Source organism: Leptonychotes weddellii, chromosome 3 (genome assembly GCF_054177405.1).
Source record: "Leptonychotes weddellii isolate Sample4059 chromosome 3, ASM5417740v2, whole genome shotgun sequence".
Lineage (NCBI taxonomy): Eukaryota > Metazoa > Chordata > Mammalia > Carnivora > Phocidae > Leptonychotes > Leptonychotes weddellii.
The window spans coordinates 146,828,001-146,841,422 of NC_138371.1; the positions used below are offsets into that span (position 1 = coordinate 146,828,001).

General features: G+C 38.8%; 1 protein-coding gene across 4 annotated transcripts in view; it reads right to left on the reverse strand.

The window, feature by feature from the left end:
• The window catches only part of TBC1D4 (TBC1 domain family member 4), a 168,795-nt gene that overhangs the window by 69,092 nt on the left and 86,281 nt on the right, over nt 1-13,422 (reverse strand). Inside the window, exon 1 of one of the 4 annotated variants that reach the window (XM_081815039.1) lies at nt 5,392-5,606. The exons of the other annotated variants lie outside the window; for them this stretch is intronic. The gene's annotated coding sequence lies outside the window, so the exon portion shown is untranslated. Of the gene's footprint in view, nt 1-5,391; nt 5,607-13,422 lie in introns of those variants that run through there. 4 annotated transcript variants of the gene reach the window in all.

Genomic DNA, 13,422 nt, shown 5'->3' on the forward strand with positions numbered 1-13,422 from the left:
CATCAACCAGGACTGAAAAAATAAATGCAAAAAATAAAAGTTATTATAAGTCTCAGCTGAAAGGAACCAAAGTTCCAACAATGAGGATAAAAAGATTTCTGGGTAAAGAGATTAAGGTCCAGACACTCCTCATCTGCATTAGCCTTCAGAAAAAATGCAAATGAAAACCATAGTAAGATACCATTACACACCTATTAGAATGGCTAACATCAAAAAGAGAAAAGTCTCGCTGGGATGTGGAGCAACCGGAACTCTTGTACATTGTATGCAGAGATGTGAAATGGCAAAACCACCTTAGAAAATCTTTTGGGAGTTTCTCAGGAGGTAAGCATAGACCTATCTCATGACCCAGTAATTCCACCCGTAGAGATTTGCTAACAGCCCTGAAAACACATACCCACACAAAAGCTAGTCCACAAATATTCATAGAAGCTTGAGTCACAATACCCAAAATAACCAACCCAAATGTGCATCAACAAGTGAATACTCACTAACCACCAGAGAAATGCAAATCAAAACCACAATGAGATATATCATCTTACTAGATAGTTATCATCAAAAAAGACCAGAGGTAAATACTGGCAAAGATGTAAGGAAAAAAGGGAATCCCCATGTTGTGTCAGTGGTAACATAAACTGGTGCAGTTAGTATGGGAAATAGTATGGCATTTCCTCAAGATATGGGTGGCTCAGTCGTTAAGCATCTGCCTTCAGCTCAGGTTGTGATCTTCAGGTCCTGGGATCGAGCCCCACATTGGGCTCCCAGCTCAGCTGGGGAGTCTGCTTCTCCCTCTCCTTCTGCCTCTACCCCTGCTTGTGCTCTCTCTGTCTCTCTCTCTCTCAAATAAATAAATAAATAAATCTTTAAAAAAAAAGATATTAAAAATAGAACTATCATATGATCCAGCAATTCCACTTCTGGGTATATATCCAAAAAAAAAAAAACAAAATTACTATCTCACTGCAACACTGTTAACAATAGCCAAGACATGGAGACAACCTCAGTGTCCCTCCGCAATGAATAGATTAAAATAATATAATATACAGATATAAATATAAGTGTACAATGAAATATTATTTAGCCACAAAAAAGGAAACCTGCCATTTGCAACAACATGAATGGACCTCAAGAGCATCGTGCTAATTGAAATAAATCAGAAAGAGAAAGACAAATACTGCGTGATCTCATATGTGGAATTTTTAAAAACTGAACTCATAGATAGAGAACACAGATTGGTGGTTGCCAGGGGCAAAGGAGGTAAGGGGGGGTGCTGGGAATGGTCAAAAGGTACAAACTTCTAGTTATAGGTTAAGTTCTGGGGATGTCATGTACAGCAGGATGACTATAATTAATACTACTACATTATGTATTTGAAAGTTGCTAAGCAAGTAGATATTAAAAGCTCTCATCACAAGAAAAAAAACCTGTAACTATGTGATGTTAAACTGATTTTGTCAGTTATTTCCCAACATATACATGTATCATTATATTGTACACCTTGACCTAATACAACCTTGAATGTCATTATATCTCAATAAACTGATGAAAAAAAGCAAACATAAAATGTGGTACATTCATACAATAGAATACAAATCGTCATCTCTCACTTGGTTTACTGCACTAATCTTTTAACTGGTGTCCCTTGCCCCCTTCAGTCTACTCTCAAAAGCCAGAAGGATCCTTTTTAAACTGAAGTAGAATCTTTCTTCAACAAATGTCATGTTACTCACCTGTAAATCCTCCAAGCTGCCCATTTCATTAGGAATAAAAGATCCTTACAATGCCCTAAGGGCCCACGCCATCTGCATATGACATGTGTACATTAAATATGCACTGTGGCTACATGTCCTCCATACAACCTCTAGTCAACCTAGGTTTTCATCTTTTCATCCTAACGCCATTTCCTATGACCTTACTCCTGAACTCCCTCTCATTCTGTTGCCGCCATACTGGCTTCCTAGCTATTCCCAGAGCATGCCCACCACACTCCTCCCTTAATGGCTCTACGCTCCATGCTCCTCTCCCAGTTCACTGTATGGCTCGCTCCCTCATTCCATTCAATCCATGCTCTAAGGCCACCTTGTGAGGCAGCACGTGCCCCCCACCCCAAAACACACACACACACACACAGCCAGCATTCCCTGGATTTTTTTCCCTACTTCATAACTCTCTGTAGCACTTACCTCTTTTAACATCCTGTATCATTTATTTACCAGAATGTAGGACCTAGGAAGGCAGTGATTTCTGTCTTTTGTGGAGTGTTTTGTTTTGTTTCGTTTTTTCCTTGTATCCCAGAACCTAGAATGATTCCTGGTACAAAGTACATGCTTATGTTGGCCAAAGGGAAAAAAAACTGGGGGGGGAGTGTGGACAATTTTTATCTTTGGCAAAGAAGATTATTTTATATTCAGGGTTGTTTTACATTTAGACATATAGGGTATATCTTCAAATCTAGCACCAATGCTCAAACAGGAACTTCTCTTTCTCATAATTATTTGGGATATACTGCCAGAACACTCACAGTTCAAAACCATAAGAATTTCAGCTTGCTGGTCAAGTACTTCCCATGAAAGAATGAAGTCCAGATGCTATAGTTTCAATGACTACCCTAAACACCTGACCTGTCTCGGGGAAGATGTCAGGTGTTTTTACTAACACATGACCAGCAACCTTAGCCCTCTTGTCATTTTCTTTTTGCCTTTGTATCTGAGAAGGGCCAAAGCTAAGGAGAGTGAGCTACATATGCAGCCCTGCAAAAAGCAAAATGATTCTGAGGCACCTGGATGGCTCAGTCGGTTAAGCGTCTGCCTTCGGCTTGGGTTCTGATCCCAGGGTCCTGAGATGGAGCCCCATGTCTGGCTCTCTGCTCAACGGGGAGCCTGCTTCTCCCTCCCCCTCTGCCTGCCCCTCCCCTGCTTGTTCTCTATCTCTGTCTCTTTCTCTCTGTCAAATAAATAAATAAAATCTTTAAAAAAAGAAAGGCAAAATGATTCTAGTGGCTGTTAGACAAAACCCTAAGATAGTTCGATGCCTTCTTCCTCACTAACCATATTTCATGAAATACTTCTCATCTAATTTTGCAACCCAAGTGTTCCTAAATTTCCAAAGTGTCTCTGTAGAGTGAGGAAAGATTATCTGTAGGATTTTTTTTTGAACCTGCAGAATTTTGATCTTGTTACAAACATGTAAACTATTATTAGAGTTATATTCTACCATTGAGACTACAAATAAAGTTAATTCAACCTCAGGTGTATCAATTCTTCTGTCTTCCACGTTTGTGCCTTTTCTCTACTATTAGATTGAGAGCTCTCATATATGAGGAACTGATTAAGGCTGAATTTCTACAGTCTTACTGACACTTCCCTGTGACCACAGGCAAAGCCTTAGTACCTAAATGTAATTCAGTTAATGACCCAGTTTATATAAGCAAAGTTTATCATCTTGCCTAAGCTGCGTTGGTCATTTCATCTTCCAATAATCTGAGCTGTTAACTGCACCATGACACCCTCCCTCAGGTCATGACTATCAACAGCTCTCAGTGACCCAGGATGCAGACAGGCTCCCCCTGCAGAACTGACCGAACAACCTCCATCTGTTTCTATTTATCATTACGTGGCAAGCACACACAAAATATTATACAGCCCCTGCCGACACACTCGGAGGCCACACCAGGAGAGACACTGATAAAGTAAGGTCAGTAAAACATCCATAGTGGGCAAATGAGTTATTAGAGAAACATGAAAACCTATGAGGCATTTAATTTGAGGGGCCAATCAGTAGCAGCACAAGAAAAATAAAACTCGGTCCAGTACTTGCACACACATGTGACATTTTGGAAAAATGGCATTTTCCTCTAGGACAGTGTTCACTGACCTGTTTCTATGTCCATTTCTATGTTTTTGAATGAATTTGAGTCTTCATATGTATTATATCTTACAACATCTCTTTTTCCCGCTCTACTATTATACTGTAAACTTTTTTTTAAGATTTTATTTATTTATTTGACAGAGAGAGAGCACAAGCAGGGAGAGCAGCAGGCAGAGGGAGAGAGAGAAGGAGAAGCAGGCTTCCCGCCAAGCAAGGAGCCCGATGCGGGGCTCGATCCCAGGATTCTGGGATCATGACCTGAGCCGAAGGCAGATGCTTAACGGACAGCCACCCAGGTGCTCCTATACTGTAAACTCTTAAGTGGAGACTGAGTGGTGGTGATTTTATTCTTACTAGAGCTCTTCCATGTGACCGCTGGGAAAGTATTCTGTTCTCAGAAGAAACTGAGTGACTACTGACAGGAAACAAGTATAAATAGCAGGTTTGATACAGGTTTAGTAAATTCCTGTTGCTAACTCAAGATCTGGCATCCTCCCAAAATGGAAAGCCATAATTTTTCACTCTGCTCAGTGCTCACCCAGCCAGGAAGTGAATGTACATGTCAGGAATGTTTCCAGATGCCATGGAGCACCTCAAACTACACACTCTAGGTACATAATCTAGTTATTCATACTCGAGCTATGAGTAACACCATTGCTCAGGATCTGACTATGTTGCATGGAACCTGATGAGGATTTAATGCCAACTAAAGGCAAGGGTGTTTTTTTGTTGTTGTTTTTAAAGATCTATTTATTCATTTATTTATTTGTCAGAGAGAGAGAGCACACATGAGCAGGAGGAGTGGCAGGCAGAGGGAGAAGCAGGCTTCCTGCCGAGCAGGGAGACTGATGTGGGACTCGATCTCAGGACCCTGGGATCATGACCTGAGCCGAAGGCAGATGCTTAAACGACTGAGCCACCCAGGCGACCCCAAAGGCAAGGTTTTTATTCTGTAGCAGCACATAATCTTTAACACAAAACAACAGAAATGAAAAAGACTCTACCAAATAGGGACTGAGAGGTTTGTATTCTATCCCCAGCTCTGCCAGGAATTTGTGCTATTCTGCATCCTGGAGTTTCTTCACCAGTGAAAGGTGGTAGAGGGGGCTAGATAGAAGGTCAATAAGACCTCATCCAGATCCAAATTTCTGTGAGTTTATTTTTGCACCAATGTCAATACAGGAGCAAGGAGATGGAAAATTCACTCTACTGTTAAACCAGAAATAGTGTAAGTCATTGAAATTATTCATTTTCATTAACACACAATAGTCAATTCAACAAACAATAAATGTACAGGGCTTTTTTCAAATGTCTCATAAAATTAAGAAAAAGCACAGTGCCACCTTAAGCCAATATGTTGTTGTTACACCTTCAGTGACCTCAAAAAAGAATTTAGATTCAAATGTCAAAAATCAGATTACAAAATTACAAAAACAAATTCTACAAGAACCACAACTGATGTTTAAAGGTCTAGGCAAACACTGGAGAAAAATCTGGATAGTAAAAAGCACTAGGGAATGATACCTTTGGTCAGGAAGCCAGCTAAAAGTCGTTCTCCAAGAGCACTAAATATGCCAAACTGATGCAGTCCTCAGTAATTAGCCTTTTGTCACACTTAAGAAGTTCTCTTTCTTTTCAAATAAGCCAGCAGTAAATCTGTTGTACTTGTTAAAGTCCACGTTATCACTGTGCAGCCAATTATAAAAGTTCCCAGGAATAACCGTTATTGCTTCAAAAGTAAAGTATTTCCTGACTGCAATCAGGAAACACACTGATTGTTCAGGACTAAAGAGCAGAAGTTTTAGCTTTCTTTAAAAAGAAACATTTTAAGTTTGATAACCACTGTCTTTCTTATGCTACTTAAATAATCACAAGTGTCGAAGGCTTATTAATTATGAAGACAAGAAAAGACTATAGTACGACATCTTTTTTCCGCAAAAAAACTGGTGAACAGATGAACCTCAGTAAACATTTAAAAATGGATACAAATATGAATATGAAAATAAGCTTAAGAAATAAAGCAAAAAAATAACAGTAAATTCTTTTACAATCGATATGAGCTTAACTCCTTTATTCATTATTAGTCATTTTATAATAGTTACAGTAGGCACAGAGAAATTTAGATAAGTACAAAAAAGAGGGGGAAAGTATTTTTTTAAAGTTGAGAAAAAACACCAGCAAATATTTCAAGTAAACTGAAAAAGCTGCCTAATGAAAAGAACTAACAATTTAAACTAGTCTCAAGCCAAGAAAGACAGTATAGAAAAGAAATACATTTGCTTTGAAAGTAAGACATGCCTTTAGGAGGAGGGCAGATTTCCCTTCTAAGTATGTTTTAAAGTATTAAGGGGCACCTGGCTGGCTCAGTGGGAAGAGCATGCAACTTTTGATCTCAGGGTCCTGATTCAAGCCCCACGTTGGATGCAGAGATTACTTAAATAAATAAAAATAGGGTGGGAGGATGGGTTAGCCTGGTGATGGGTATTAAAAAAGGCACATTCTGCATGGAGCACTGGGTGTTATGCACAAACAATGAATCATGGAACACTACATCAAAAACTAATGATGTAATGTATGGTGATTAACATAATAAAAAAACTAAAAAAAAAAAGAGCAGCTCTGCATTTTGAGAAAAAAGCTAATTTGGTCATTTAATGTTATAATTTCTGTTTGGTTTTCAAAATCTCCTCTTCAACCAGTGGAAAGTGATAAGAAGGTATGTCCATGCCATGAAATCCTTCACTTACGTTAAAGAAGCACCACCGATTACCTGAGGGGACAGGAGGTTTTTCCAACCCCTGTTACTTTGGAAGCGTGGTCTGTGTTGTCGTTTTTAAGACGAGGCTGTCTGACATGAAATAATTCAATAAGAAATAAAACTGATTTTTAAAAACCATTTTAAGGGGCGCCTGGGTGGCTCAGTTGGTTAAGCGACTGCCTTCGGCTCAGGTCATGATCCTGGAGTCCCGGGATCGAGTCCCGCATCGGGCTCCCTGCTCAGCAGGGAGTCTGCTTCTCCCTCTGACCCTCCCCCCTCTCATGCTCTCTCTCTCATTCTCTCTCTCAAATAAATAAAAAAATCTTTAAAAAAAAAAAAACCATTTTAACTTGTATCTGAAAGTGCTTCAGCAATTCTTTGTATTTGGTTAAAAATATAAATTATTATTTTAAGGGAAATTTTGCACAGTAAAAAAAGGTCTGATTATCACTAGATCTAGATTCAAAATCACTAGAGTAATGCAGGATTTTAAAAATCATAATTTTATAACTAAAAGTGCCCTAATGGAATCACTGATCCCCACTATCTTGTTTTATAGATGTGGAAACAAACTATTTACATCAAAAGTTACACCAATAAAGAAAAACAGGATGAGATTACAGAACAGAGACTATTTAGAGCCAAAGAAAGCAGAGTATCTCTGTGACTTAACACCACAGTCATCCAAGTTGCTTGGTTGTTGAGCCACATGGGCTAGAGTCAAGACAGTTTCCTCTCACATCACACTTTACTTCTTAGATATTCTCAGCCACTTTGCTCCAAACTCATTTCTGGCTCAGCTCTTCTCTAACTGCGGTTTCTTGGTGGCCTCTGAGTTAGCTCAAGCATCAGAGAGGGAAATTCTTAAAACCTTTCTGCTAAATTCTCCCCTCCCATTCTGTCTCACCACTCCCATCACTGAATACCATTGCTGGAAGATAGGACTTGTGCTTTTATGACTGTTCCAAATTTACAAGTGTCCTCAATAGCAGCTGAGTTTGTGCTGCAGAGAAATAGCATGACAAGACAGAAGATGGGGTAGGGTAGGGAGTAAGAATTGAGACGGTGAAGGATTGGCAAGGGCAGTCCTTTCCAAATTCCCTTTCAAAAGTTAAATCGTTATTGTAAAGTGGATTCGTCCCTAGTGTGGTATATTAGAAAAGCACAGAACGTGAAGTTAGAGGCCTTGAGTTTAAAGCCCATTCCAATATCTATTATTATCTGTAGTAAAGACACTATACATCTTTCTCAGCCTTTGGTTTTCCACTCATCTGTAAAATAGGAATCACAATGTTGATTTCAGAAATAAAGTGGGGAAATTAAATTAAATGTGTAAATGTGCCTGATACAGCGCTGGGACAGTGAAAGCATTCTATAATGTTTAATTAAATCTACAATGTAGGCAGGATTTATACTGTAAAGAGATGGAAGAAGCGGGAGCTGCGGATAAATAAATAAATAAATAAATAAATAAATATTGCCTTCATGAAATTTAAATTGCAGTGGGGGGGACATAATAAATAAGTAAAATATAAAGTATTCTAGATAGTGAAAATGGCTAAGGAGAAAAATAGTGCAGGGAAGGGGACAAAAAATTTGGAGGGGGTGGCAGAATAGTTGCAATTTGAGAGAAAGGACTCTCTATAAAATATTTGAGTAAAAACCTGAAGTGAGCAAGGAGGTGAGCCATACCGATATCTGGGGGGGTGACATTCCAGGCAAACAGAACACCAAGTCAAAGGCCCTGAAGCAGGAATCTGCCTGGCGTGTCCAGGAAACGGCGAGAAGCCAGTGTGGCTGGATGGGCGTGAGATCATCAAAGAGGCCACTGTGGGGAACAGGAGGAGGCATGTCAACCACGCAGGGCCCTGAAAGGACTTTGGCTTTTACCCTTGGTGAGACAGAAAGCCACTGTAGGGTGCGGAGTTAGATGCTTAAAGGCTCCCATTGCTGTTGTATGGAGAAGAGATGGCAAGGGTGATAAGCAGGAGCCACTGTCCCCATCCAGGCTGAGCTACAGTGGTTCACAGTGGAGTGACAGCAAGGGAAGGGGTGAGAAAATGAAGGTTTCTGGGTATAATTTTTTAAAAGGCACAGTCAAGACGATTTGTTGATGGATCTAATGTGGCATGTAACAGAAGGAAAGGAGGCATGAATGAACTTTACAGTTTTTGGCCAGAGGAACCAGAAAAACAGAGCTGCAGTGAAACAGGTTGTTGGTGGGGGAAGCTTCAGAGAGCAGGAGCTTAGTTTTAGACATGTTAATTTTGAGAAGCTTATAGGCATCTAAGGGGAAATATATACATAAATATACATGTCTAGAGCTCAGGGGAGAGGACAAAGCAGAGAAAGAAAACTTGGAAGGCATTCATATATGGATGGTATTTAAAGCATGAGATGAGTTCATGGAGAGAGTGAGTATAGATGTCAGAGTGAGGCAGAGAGAGCTAGGCGAAGAGAATACCTCTAGGGACCAAGCCCTGAGGCACACAGTGTTTAGTCTGGGAAATGCAAAGATGTGGGCAAAGGAAGATACAAGTCCCAGGGGCAAAACCAGGTGAGAACGGTATCCTGAAGCCAAGTAAGAAAGGCTTCCATGAAGGAGGGAATAAGCAACATGAGAGGATAGGTGACTTTGACAATAAAAGTTTTGGTGGGGACTTAGGGCAAAGTTCTTCCTGGAGTAGGTTCCAAAGAAAACTCCAGGAACAGAATGAAAAACACTAGGTGCAGGAAACCTATTAGGGGAGGAGCTGTAGGTACAACAAGTGAGTCAAAAGAGGATTCTCTCATGGATGTAAGAAATGACAGCTCCAGTAGAGAATATCCAATAGTAAGGGGGAAACTGATGATCTGGAGGAAGAAGACAGAATTGCTGGCACACTGGAAGAGTGTGAACTGACCCAGGGACATAGACAGTCCACCTCAAGGGGAAAGGCAAAATATAAAGGCACAGATGCAGGAAGATGGGGTGGGGAGGCATGGAGAATTTCTCCTCTGACTGCTTTAAGTTCCTAAGTAAAATAGAAAGAATGACAATCAACTGAGGTGATGATCGGGAAGAAGATAAACACAGTATGGAACACTGAATGATGCAATTCAAGGTTGACTATAGACAAAATTGTGAGGTGAAATTATCTTTAGACCTCTCAGGCTACCCTTCCTATGCTCTGATGATGTTGAATGTGCCCCCTACAACACCTTCATGGGAAAATGTGCATTCTAATCAAAGGTTGAACTTGAGAGCTCATGTATCAGGTGGGAATTCAGGAATGAGCCAGCAATTAGAAGAGATTTTATACCCTGAAATGAAACCATGTAGGTAAACTGCTTTTTCTGCCTAGGATGAGATTGGAAGCTATCCTATATAAGTAATGTTTACGTAAGGAATACATTTTGGAAAAAGTTTGCATATAGTTAGGCAAAAAAAGAAATATAATTCTTTACCTTACCAAATAAGAGTAACATAGATTATAAAGTATTTGTATCACTTGTAAAAAATAATTCCTTATTTCTTTTATTGCATATGGGTATTTATGTGAATATGACCAAAAAGGGAAAATAAGCGAAGTCATTAACACAAGAAACTCAAACTTCTTATACATATTTAATCTAGAAAGTTAATCTTCTGTTTTTTTTAACTGTAATAACATAGAATAGGGGCATCTAAGAAGCACCCCTGAAGAGAGGTTGTTTATTTTTTTAAGCTGGCACTATGAGACCCACAATTTCAAATGCAGCATAGCCCTTTACCCAACCACAGATCACCTTCAATGTGAGATCAACCTATTACCTGCTTATTCAACTGGATGCTTTCTAGTCATCAAATTAGTCCTATTATTTACTTCATGCTCACATATTTAAAAGTATAGAGTTCAAAATTGATAACCCTCTAGCCAGCCTAACTAAGAAAAAGAGAGGACACAAATTACTATCAGAAATAAAAGAAGGGACATCACTACAGATCCCATGGAAATTAAAAGGATAATAAAAGGGGGCACCTGGGTGGCTCAGTCGTTAAGCGTCTACCTTCAGTTCAGGTCATGATCCCAGGGTCCTGGGATCGAGCCCCGCATTGGGCTCCCTGCTCCGCGGGAAGCCTGCTTCTCCCTCTCCCACTCCCCCTGCTTGTGTTCCCTCTCTTGCTGTCTCTCTCTCTGTCAAATAAATAAAAATTTTTAAAAAAAGAATAAAAGGATAATAAAAGAATACTATGAATCACTTCATTTGCATAAATTTGATATCTTAAATGTAGTAGAAAAAATCCTTGAATGACAAAACTCATATAAGAAGAAATAGATGATCTGGGCGCCTGGGTGGCTCAGTTGGTGGAGCGACTGCCTTCGGCTCAGGTCATGATCCTGGAGTCCTGGGATCGAGTCCCTCATCGGGCTCCCTGCTCAGCAGGGAGTCTGCTTCTCCCTCTCCCGCTCCCCCCTCTTGTGCTCTCTCTCTCAAATAAATAAAAATAAAATCTTTAAAAAAAAAAGAAGAAATAGATGATCTAAATAGGTCTATTCCTGTTAAAGAAACTGTATCAATGATTAATAATTTTCCAAGCAAGAGAACATCAAGCCCAGAGAGGTTCACTGGTGAATTCTATAAAACATTTAAGAACAAAATCATACAAATTCTCTACAATCTCTTTCAGAGGAAAGAAACAGAGAAAATTCTTCCTAAGTCATTCTATGAAGCCAGCATTAACTTCAAACTAAAAAACAAAACAAAACAAAACAAAAACCTAGACAAAGATGTTACAAGAAAAGAAGAACTACAAACCAATATCTCTCATGAACATAGATGCAAAAATTCTTAAAATATTAGCAAATCAAATCCAAAAAAGTATAAAAAGAATTATACACCAAGAGCACATGGGATTTATCTAAAGTATGCAAGACTAGTTCAACATTTGAAAATCAATTAATATAATCCATCAAAACAACAGACTAAAAAAGGAAAATCACATGGTATCAATAGATTTAGAAAAAGCATTTGACAAAAATCCAACACCTATTCATTACAAAAACTGTCACACACACACACACACACACACACACAAATTCTCAGCAAACTAGTAACAGAGGGGAATTTCTCAACCTGATAAAGGCTTTCTACAAAAAACTTAAACCTAACATCATAGTTAATGCAGAGTAACTCAAAACATTCCCACTAAGATCAAGTACAAGGCAAGGATGTCCCCTCCCACCACTCCTCTTTTTTTTTTTAAGATTTTATTTATTTATTTGACAGAAAGAGAGAGAGAGCACAGGCAGGCAGAGCAGTAGGCAAAGGGGGAGGGAGAAGCAGGCTCCCCAATGAGCAGAAAGCCCGATGCGGGGCTCGATCCCAGGACCTTGGAATCAGGACTTGAGCTGAAGGCCAACTTAACTGACTAAGCCACCCAAGCGCCCCACCACTCCTCTTTTTAATATCAGTCCTTACTAATGCAATAGGGAAGAAAAGGAAACAAAGGGTATAAGTTTTGGGTAGGAAGAAATAAAACTGTCTTTGTCCTCAGATGACACAATTCTCAATGTAGAAAATCTGAAAGAAAAAAAAAAACCCCTCACTTTCCCAGAATAAGTGATAATAGCAAGGTTGCAGGATATAAGGTTAATATACAAAAGTCATTTGCTTTCCTATATGCCAGCAATGAACAAGGGGAATTTGAAATTAAAAGCAAAATACTATCTACATTAGCACCTTCCCCCAAATTAAACACTTAGGTTTAAATATAACAAGATATGTGCAAAGTTTCTATGGGAAAAACTACAAAACTCTGATGAATCTAATGAAAGAAAAACTAAATAAATAGATAGTCCATATTTATGATTAGAAAGACTCACTATTGTCCAGAGGTCAGTTCTTCCCAACTTGGATCTATAGATTCAATTCAATCCCAATCAAAATCCCAGAAACTTATTTTATGGATATTGATAAACTGATTCTAGAATTTATATGGAGAAGCAAACAACTCAGAATAGCCAAGACAATACTGAAGAAGAGCAAAATTTGAAGACTGATACTATCCAACTTCAAGACTTACTATATAGCTATGGTAATGAAGACAGTGTGGTGTTAGTGAAAGAAAAGACAAATAGATCAATGGGACAGAATAGCCAGCCTAGAAATAGACCCACATAAATATAGTCAGCTGATCTATGACAAAGTAGTGAAGACAATACAATGGAGCAAAGATGGTCTCTTTAACAAGTGGTACTGGAACTGGACATGCAAAAAAAAAAAAATTCCTCTAGACACAGAGTACACCCTTCACAAACTCAATTAACTCAAAATGGATTATATGCCTACATGCAAAATGCAAACATATAAAAATCCAAGAAGATAGCATAGGAGATTTAGATGACCTTGGGTATAGTGATACCATTTTAGATACAACATAAAAGACATGACCAATGAAAGAAATAATTAATAAGCTAGACTTTATTAAAATTAAAAACTTCTGTTCTACAAAAGACATTATTAGGAGAGCTATAGACTGGGAGAAAATATTTGCCAAAGACACTTCTGCTAAAGGACCATCATCCAAAATATACAAAGAACTCTTAAGAAATGAACAACCTCATTAAAGAATTGGCCAAAGACCTTAACAGACACCTCACCAAAAAAGATAAATAGATGGCTAATAAGCATACAGAAAGATATTCCACATGTCACTAGGGAAATACAAATTAAAACAATGAGATACCACTACGTAGCTATTAGAATGGCCAAAATCTGGAACACTACCAACACCAAATGCTGGTGAGGATGTGGATCAAAAGAAACTCTCATAC